General features: G+C 35.5%; 1 protein-coding gene across 1 annotated transcript in view; it reads right to left on the bottom strand.

Moving 5' to 3' along the window:
• SERTM2 (serine rich and transmembrane domain containing 2) overlaps window positions 1–9442 on the bottom strand; it is a 37173-nt gene extending 27731 nt beyond the window's left edge. Inside the window, exon 1 of the mRNA XM_072430955.1 lies at window positions 9142–9442. The gene's annotated coding sequence lies outside the window, so the exon portion shown is untranslated. The remainder of the gene's footprint in view (window positions 1–9141) is intronic.
• Between the last annotated feature and the right edge of the window lie 209 nt (window positions 9443–9651).

Consider the following 9651-nt stretch of genomic DNA (forward strand, 5'->3'; position numbering starts at 1 on the left):
CCCCTACACACACGTTAACTGGCCTGACAGAGTTTATAAAAACTGGTTTAGATGATAATCCTTAAGGCAACCAGGGGAAGTCTGAGTCACTTTATTCAACCATTTACCCATTCCCTACTTCATATAAATCTTTAAAAAATGTCTTTACATTTAATCTAATGCTCCACGTAATAAATATTGAGCTTTCTTTCAAACAGACAAAATTCTTTAGATTTAAGGGGTGGTGCTGTGACTGAAGTAGGTTGGTCTAGAGGTATTCATTGCAGATTTAAACAGAACTACACAATTTATTTTGTGCCCCTAACAGCTGTGTTTTTAGCAAAAATTTTAAGGGACCTAAAAGGTAGAAAATGTATATCCATAAAGTAAAACTGGCAGGAGATTTTATTAGGCAAAAGCATATTTTTATGGAACCCTAATTTCATTTGTAACTTCATTATTTGATAGGGCGAGAAAGTATTTAGGAAGCTTTACATAACAAATTATATCATTGATATACATGAGTTTTCTTTGATTCTGACTTGGTTTGATATCCATTCTTTTCTGTAGGGGAATCTGTCTAAATAATAAAGCTTATATTGGTCTCCCCCATCCTCTTGTCACTAAGGTCTGCTTGAGCAAACAATAGAATATTAAACCCTGGAGCACATCAGTGTGTGCCAGAATTCATAAAGAGACGTTATCTTTTTTTTCTGTAGTAAATGTGGTTCCTCTGTAATATAAAACTGGCTACCCCAGCAGTATATAGTCCCTGGTGGCTTCAACAGTATAATTATCCCCAGCACTGCATCTCTACCCAGGTGTAACCTTTGCGTTTTATAAAATGGAAAGAAACAATGATCTGGAATTATCTTGTTAAAACACTGCTGCTTGCGCAAGTTAAAATAAACTTCTTTATAAAGCCATCACATAGGAAAGCATTTTTAAGTTCTCCAATGTTTTTTTTTTTACTTCAGTACTATTAATTTTTTACATAAATGATATTATTTACATAACCTTGTGATCTTGAGTAAGCATAAGAAATTTTTCAGTCTCATTGAAAACCAGTGAAAGTTTTAGCATCAGGTTGAAAGCTTTTAACACCAACAGTGAATCATTCACATATTGCTATTGAATATACTACACTGGAGGGTGTTCTGTATGTCCTTCCAGTGGAATATTTTATTCATTTATAGCAGCAGCAACAGAAAAAAAATTATCAGCCCATCACAAGCAGTGCAGGAGAGAGAACAATCTCTTTGGAAGCAATCCGGATAAAGAACTGCATATTAATTGTTGTTGCTTTTAAGGTTGAAAGTATAATGCTTTGGCACCATTTCATTTATTTCGTTTTTAGTTTGTGTGTTTTAAAACTACTAAATTATGTCTCTCTCTCTCTCTCTCTCTCTCTATCTATCTATCTATAAAATATATAACATCTTTTACAAATAAAGATTTAACACAGGATGTATTCACAACCCATAATGTACTGAGCATTTCTATTAAAAAGAGAAAACACAACAAAACCTGACATTTCAAGCCAATTTTTATTTTTGCTGCCTATCTGTCCCTTTTGGACATTTTGCTTCAAGCGTATACTTTTATCCTAGTGCCAGTTATACAATATCAATCTTAGGGTAACAACACTTATTCACAACAAAAATTACATAGTGTCACAGAACCCCACCCTTCTCCTACTGCCCATAAAACAGAGAGGGATAGGTTTGTAGAAAACACAGGGCATTTTCAGCTCACAATATTTTTTTGTCAATATCAAAAGGTATTTTTTTGAACTAATGAAATAAAGTACTAGCAATTGTATATTTGACAAATTAAAAAGAAACAATTAGGAGAAGTTCATTGTTAAGATTTACATACACCTAAGGGAGGAGAACGATACTCTGCTCTAAATCTATCAAATACAGCTTTCACTACAGGGCTTGGTAAACAACAGGATTTTCTTAGTCAAAACAGATAGGTAAAGCTAATGTTCAACCTGGTGGAAAACATTTTGTGACATGGAAAACAATGTCACAAAATGTTCAAATGCAATATTTATAAATAAAGAAAACATATAAATAACCATTTCCTATGCTGCCTATACAGATGGAATCTCAGTAGGGGAATCTTTAATATAACATCGCCTTAATGATCTTACTCTGCGCCAGGAGATAGGGCCACCTACATTTCAGTGGGTTCCTTAATGAAAGACAGGAATTATTTTCTTTTAGGTATCAGATCCTTTAGAAAAGGCCTCCTATAGTGGATAAAGGCACATGTTTTAGCACCTACCATGCTCAGCCAATGAGGTTCAAAATAAGCTAACAAGTAACTTTACCTCACATCAGATTAGGTGTAATTGTTTTTTATTTTCTAAATGACACAGCAATAATTGTTGCAAATACTTGTACAGCATTGAAAGCATTTGTTTTGTGCTGGATGAAAATGCATTGTGATTAATATATATTAAGTTGTTTAGAAGCGGGGCTGTATTTGAGACAGGTTTCATATCTTGCTACAGGCAAAAAGCTTTATAGAACATTATTTTTTGTTTTCTTACAAACAGGGAAGAAAGAGAAGCAGACACAGGTAAACAACAAATCATGTTATATAGTTATTACCAAATTTTGATTTTGCCTGAGGGTATCTATTAGCAGAATAATCTATTGCTACTTTCAATTTTGTTTGAGTGATTCAAATCTACTTAGACTACCCCTATTGCTTTACATTATTCTGTTACTCTGCATTCCAGGAAATTGCAATGCTTATTGTAAGGTTAATGGTTTGAATGGAAAAAGCAGGAACCATCATGGGAAAACTGAGAAATAGAAGAGCTATTGAATTGGCTTGCAAATGTCTTAGGAATTGGCATATTTTAGAACTGGCATGTCAACAGTGTCCTAGGAGTATAATTATAAAGCAGTGAATTTAACATTCCCAAAACATTGCCCATTATTCTTTCAAGTATATGTATTTGAAACGACAGTCATTTTTTTACCTCCAGTGAATGATCACGTTTACTGCTTTATAAATATCCCTCTTAGGGGTCTATTCATAAAGCTGTGAATCTGGCATTCAATGAAACATTCCCTGGTGGAGATTCTTTCAGGACCATGTGTTTAATGACAGTAATTTATTCTCCACAAGCAAGGTTTCAGTGATTACCAGATTCACTGTTTTACAAATAAATCCCATTGTGTTCTTGTGCATACCATTCTGTGCTAGACTGTGCTAGTCATTTCTGGACATCTAAACAGAGAAAAAATGTTTTGAGAATAGTTAAACAATTAAAGCAATAAAAAGGATGTACATTTGGAGATCTGGGTTCATGTTTTCAAGAGCATGTTTTACAACAAATGTATGATGTTGCAAAACTGCATCCACAGACTATATATTAGCTCTAATCAAATTAAATTCTGGTTTCTAGCAGTTGCTTGGGGTTCCTTAAACAGAGGTTGATTGACCTCATGTTTGATGATGCCTGCATAGTTCTGGGGACAAAACCATGTGGAACAGCCAGCTGCATGACTCTAATGATCTTTTAGGTTGTCTATATCGGTGGCATTCTTTCCACCGGTCACCCACAGACCCTCAATAAATTGGTTTATGCATGGCTTCCCTTAGATCTGAACATCATTTTAAGGGTAAAAGGTTAGGAAAAAGCTGGTTTACTAAATCTTAGTTATAAGTAAAGCAAAAAAAAAAAAAAAATGAAAGAAAGAAATCCTGAAAACTTCAATTTGCTTCTCTTCTTGATTAAATTACATCAGCACCAGATACCAGATTGTTAAGTACTACAATGTAGACAGGTAATAGTGCCTGCACTTTACTTTCAATAATTTTGTCAAGTTTTTTGGCAGCTTTATGTCTTTATGGGAACTTCTTTGAAGTGTTAATAACTGCTCCTTCAACCTTTGCTTTTTCCTGTTGGTTTATGTTGGACAGCCAACAGACAATATTAAACTGTGATAAATGTGAGGACTGGGCCAGTTGCCAGTAATACTTGAAAGTGTTAGTATCTGTATATAGTACCCAGGTTTCAGAATGCCTGGGGCACCAGAGAAAAAGTATGTATAGACAACACAATTGTAATGTAGTCCTATAGCCAGCTCATTACTTGTCTATTACTGACGTGTAATTTAACTGAAATCTGTGTATTTATAGGTTCCTGCACTGGGCATATGAACCACATTACAAAATAGGCTCCATATAGAGAGACCCGTGGCATTAGAATATTAGGAGCAGGGCCTGCATGACACGGTGCGAGGTTAGCCAAGGGAGGGTAAGGGTTAATAGGAATAGGAAATTGGGAGGGGTAATAGTAGTGATTGAGCGAGAGGTAGGAGGGAGTGGGGCATAAGAAGGGTTAAGAAGGTGTGAATGGAAGTGGGAGGCCCTGTTTTAGAAATAAAAAGTTTCCTGCTCACTCACTCCTGTTTTTAGCATAAAATGGGGTTTTTGAGTGAATAGGGAGGTTGGGGTTTCGGAAGGCAAGGGTCCTGTTTGTTAAAAAAGTGGTGGATTTTGTCAGAAGGGATCCTCTATGGAGGGGTCCCTCCTTAAAATTAATTGAAGTTCATGGCTCCTGAGGCAGTGCTGGGTGGCTAGGGGCAAAGGTTTAGATGTTGGTGGCATAAAACTCTGATGGGTGCAGACTTTGCCTTCTGAGACCTGCAGCCTGGTTGTTCGGGTTTATAACAGGGAGGTTGGAAGGTTTTTTAAGATAAAGGATATTGTTGTTTATTGTTTTTTATTAGTAAAAAAGGGGTTATAGTGCTAGGTATTTTGTTTATTTTAATTTATGTTATTTTAATTTAGGCTTTATTCATTGAAAGGTTTAGGTTTTTTATGTTCATTATTGATCTTTTTTTGGGGGGGTAATTATTTTTTGGGTGAGGGTAATTTTTTATTTATTGTAAAATAAACAGCTGCTTGCCAATAAATTTAAGTACAAATTCATGTGTTTGTCTATTTTTGGAGGTTGGGGGGTGGTTTGGCAAGCAGGTCGGGGATGGGGGGTTTTGGGGGATAAAGGAAAGGGAGGAAGGGATAAAGGTGTGAGCTACCCTGGTCATGTCAAAATTTATTAGAAGGCTCAAAATACATCAAGTGCCCTTATTATCCTTCTATCATGAGATTCCATATTTGTAATAAAAACTTACTGATCACAAGAATAAGGGATGCTGTACTTCAAGCATCTGAGTCACAAAAAAAAAATTCTGCTGATACTTAAGACATATTTATATCTTTGAACTGATTCATTGGTCTTTCTGTACAGATAATGATGGAGATGACTGCTTGCCTGTGCAAGGTTTGTTTTCTGTCTTTAAGAAGGTTGCAATGACTTCTCACCTAGAGACCTATTGTATGAAGTATGGAAATTCCTTTTCATTTGTTTTGCAGAGTGCAATATTAATAAATCCACACTCCCCCACAGACCATTTTAACAGCAATTGATTTAAAGGCCCATTTCTATTACTTTAATTTTGCTTCCTAGTTCTGGGTAGAAAAATGTTCGATGGTCAGGGACACAATCATTTTTCAGATCATAAATACCTTATAGTCACTTTAGAGTATAACAGAAACAAATTATGTTTTTTGAACATACACACATATCTAGCAAAGGCTAAATCTTACAGCTTACAATTATAAATAACTATCACCGCCAATTCGATGAGTGTCTGGAAAGTAATGAAAACATATCCCTGCTCTATGGCACACACACATTTTTGAATTTTAAATAGTGCTTTTCAGTATTTGCATAAAAATTCTGCAAAACAATCCAGGATAGACAGCCATACATATTGCCAGTTGTAAAAAAAAAAAAAGGGATTGACAAGTCTAGACAGGATAGAGACAAGTCTATACAGCCAAGACTGACCATGGAAATCACAGACATTTGGCACCCCGCAGAAAAAAACTGTAGTTTTTCTAACCTCGCAACATATACAATGGTCTGCTTCAATGGTATTTACACATCTGTACATACAGATAACAATAAAGAAGACACACAAAGGTGATTTAGGCTATGGTTATTATTAGGTTATACTACATTTTTCAAGGCAAGTCCCTTTGTCAGATACTGGTCATAGTTCCTAATATTACATGCACAAGTTGATGTATATGTGACTATAGGTTTTTATTAGGAAGAATATAAGTGCATTAATACAGTAATACCGAATGAAAATAGACTCTAACAGTGTGATCAATGTCCAGCCATCATGAATGTAAAAGACAAGATCAAGCGTTACAAAAAAATTATCACACAATTTATAATTTGAGGTTACACAGATTGTAAAGCACATTGACCTAAATAATCTGATAAAACAAGAGTGATCTATCTGTAATATCTTATTAGAGCAGAGCTCAGATACATTATGTAATCTGCCTTTTCTAGTGCATTCAACAAGCCAGTTGGTTGGGTTATGAAAAGGACTCCAAGTGCAGGGAAACGAGAAAAGGTTCTCAGAGATCGACCGAGAGAGCAAAGGGAAGGGGGTAAATTATCGATCAGAAAACACCAGGGTTAATGACAAGAAGGTACCACTGGTAATATTTAATAATCCAGTTGTTTTAAGTGTCATGTAGCTACTGAACATATTCACATTTAATGACTTTTTGATTGGTGAAACCAGAGGATCAGACTGACAGTCACGGAATAGGAAAATTTGTCCAATAACTCATCATGACAGATTCATTTGAAATAGATAGCTCCATTGCACCTGTATATATGGTATATATCAATATGAATTCCTGTTCAGCATTCAATGAATACAGCTTACTGGTAGGAACTATCTGTGTGTCATATTATGGCATTATACAGGCTTGTTCAAGCTACTTCTGTGCTAGAAATGCCTCTACTCTCTATGTCCTGAAGATTTTTTTACTGTCAAATTTTACTGTTGATTGAGCACCCTTGATCTCTGTAGTACATACTGTATTGCCAAGCTGTTAAATAATATGTAGTTACAACTTTAGCTGCCACAGAAAACATTATGACATTAAGAGTATAAACCTTGAGGATAACCTTGAGGATAAGCACAAAGAACAAATTTACATTACTGGCACAATACAAATTGTGACCCCATGTCTTGACCTTTCAAGTAATCACTATTTATTCACCCAAGTAACCTTTCCATAATGAACCTGGCTACATATTCTCCCAAAATACCACCCAGAGCCTGTGATTGCAAAAATGTTTATTCCTAAATTTTCAATTATCTGGCTGCCATGTTGGTACTTACAGGGCACATAGTAGGAGCCAAGGGATTTGAAACTTTACACTTGGCAGAGGTATTACTAACAAGTTGGGGCAAGTTGGCCTCCACTCTGTCATTTTCTTGGGCGATTACTAAAGTCGTAATACTGATTAGGCAATTTACCTTCTGTACTTTACTCAAACTAATAAAAAAAATTCTATGTGACTGGGTGGTGATGACTGATTTAAGGTTCAGGTGTTAAAACTAGTCTGAAGGTAATTGTTGCATTCTTTGTTCCATTTTTGTCTGTGATTTTGTGGAAATACCAAAATGTTTAAGGCTGTAGGCACCAGAAACAGTTTGGGGTGTTTACTGCTTCGGTGTCTGTATAATTTATTTAAGTTGACCCTGCAGCGATTCAGCTGTTTATCCTTTTTGCCTTGGGTGTAGGGTGAGTTTTAAGGGACACTCAAGCAATACAAATTCTAGAACAGTTCATGGAAGTAAATGATTTGATAAAATGTTATCTGACACCAGTGTGTTAAATGTTCATCCTAATTGTATATGATTAACATTATAAAGTTCATGTTCACTTTTATATTGTTTTAATAAGCTGCAATAAATGGTTCTTTATTGTTTCAATGTGCTATACATAAAATAATCTGCTTTACACTCCCCTAGTCATGCTCAGATAATAGAGTTTCCATGCAACGGAACCACCTTAATTTTATTAAGCACCTATAGAATCCAACAGCCATCACAGTCACAATGCAGTAAATGAAACATTTGAGCAGCTTGCATGTATTCTTCATAAGCAGAACTGAAAGCTATCCTCAGATGCCATTTACAGCTGAAGTCTATGTTTACACCAGAGGTTGCTTTAGATTGGCAGTTTACAGTGAATTACCCTGAACAGACCCTAATCCCTGGACTATGTTATACAGCTATACATACTATGTTATATGCGTTATACAGTATTCACCTCCATACATTGTGTTTTTCTTTACCATATGAACCACGTCTAAGTATTTTTTATTCAAGAATATTACACCAGATGAATCAGATTTCTGGTGTTTTCTCTAATATTGACCATATGCATGACCTCAATGCCAGTTTGCCATACATTAAAATTAGTTGTTACTATAGTTTGTATAACCCAGAGAGATTTTCTATAGGTAACACAAGCTGTATCTAAGAAACATTTCACATCACAACACTTCTGTGTATGTTGGATTACCATCCCAACATTGAGACTGGATCATAAAGCATAATCATCTTTGGAGAGCATCTCTCCCTTACCATATGTTCTAGTGGCATTCATTATCTTTACCCCCCTCATTTGCCAGTATCAAATGAAAAAAAGACAAAAAGCAGTAAAAATAATTATAAATAGCACTGCATGCATTTTATTAATAATCACTTTCTACTTTAAAAGCCTTATTAATAATATTGACACTTTTAATACTATATGTGTATTAAATCCATAATATTATCATTGTCAAAATTTGCACAGCATAATATAAGATGGGTAGCTTAACTTTAATGGACTTTTACTATATTTAAAGTATTGAGAGCTTTTTTTAATAAGGTGAGAAGCAGTGAGCACCTAATTGATCCAGAGCAACCAAGGTGAATTCACCTTTCCAACTACATTAAATACTTCTAGGTTGCTATGGGTTCATGCACACATTCATATCTATCCATCTATCTATCTACCTACCTACCTATTATCTATCTATCTATCTGCCTACCTATTATCTGTCTGTCTGTCTGTCTATCTGTCTATCTATCTATTTATCTATCCTTGGCAGAGATATGCAGTGCTGTTTTGCAACAAAAAAATCTCTTTTTATGTATATACAGTTGCATATACAATCACCCTTTTTCTAGTAGTCTATAAACCCTTGCAACTACTACAAAGCCATAGCAAGTATCAGCTGATGATGGTTCTCTGAGCATTTACCTTTTAGGATAGCATCCTGTGTGTTGAATGATCTCTATTACATGACTGCAGGATCCCAGCTGGCCAGTATATATGTCCAATGGCATGACTGGAGAGAACTTTTCCTTTCTGATGTAAGCACAAAGCTTTTCTTATATGACACAATGATAAGAAGATCCTGTTTTCATCCTTTGGATAAGCCAGCCCAGTGCTGAAGGTCCCCTGTTTGCTCTCAGATTGCCTGTACTTTGGTGTTAAAGGAGAGCATTGCAGCCCTGGACTCCTGCCTGCATCACTGATTGCTGAAGTGGGTGCTGCTTTGAATAAGTTGACTTGTTCAGCTCTCATAGCTCTGATATCTGGCAGCCCTGGCTCCACCTAGTTAGGAGAAAAGGATGCTGAGAGCATTGAGAGAACACTGGCAATGAGGAGGAGGCAAGGAGGGAGGAGGAAAAATAATCATCCACATAGAGTTATAGTTTATTCCCTAAAATATATCTGTCAAATATAAAATAAAACAAATACAAGAGT

This window comes from Pyxicephalus adspersus, chromosome Z, assembly GCF_032062135.1.
Source record: "Pyxicephalus adspersus chromosome Z, UCB_Pads_2.0, whole genome shotgun sequence".
Taxonomy (NCBI): domain Eukaryota; kingdom Metazoa; phylum Chordata; class Amphibia; order Anura; family Pyxicephalidae; genus Pyxicephalus; species Pyxicephalus adspersus.